Genomic DNA, 387 nt, shown 5'->3' on the forward strand with positions numbered 1-387 from the left:
TTACATTTCTGTTGACATCAAGGGAAATTGCAGGTAGAAATCACAAGGTATTAAAAACATTTTTAAAAAGCAGATTGTAAAGATGCTTAGCCGAACGATCGGTGAGTTCAGAAAATAAAAGTAGCGAAAAAAGGAACCTTTTCCCTAAACTCAAAAGGAAAAGGGACACTCAGCCTCACTTAAAATAATCGCAAGGTGAAAAAATTGAGCATAGGGAAAAGCTAAGATTACAAAAAACAACGACATACGACGAAAAAGAGAGAGAGAGGAAAACTGTGTATCACAACCAACAAACATACGCACACACAAAAAGAAGGCTCACGCTCACCCCTAAAGATCACAACCTAAATGAAAAAGAAACCCAAAGAAAAAAAATAATCGTCTTCC

The sequence above is a fragment of the Penaeus monodon genome, chromosome 15, assembly GCF_015228065.2.
Source record: "Penaeus monodon isolate SGIC_2016 chromosome 15, NSTDA_Pmon_1, whole genome shotgun sequence".
NCBI lineage: Eukaryota > Metazoa > Arthropoda > Malacostraca > Decapoda > Penaeidae > Penaeus > Penaeus monodon.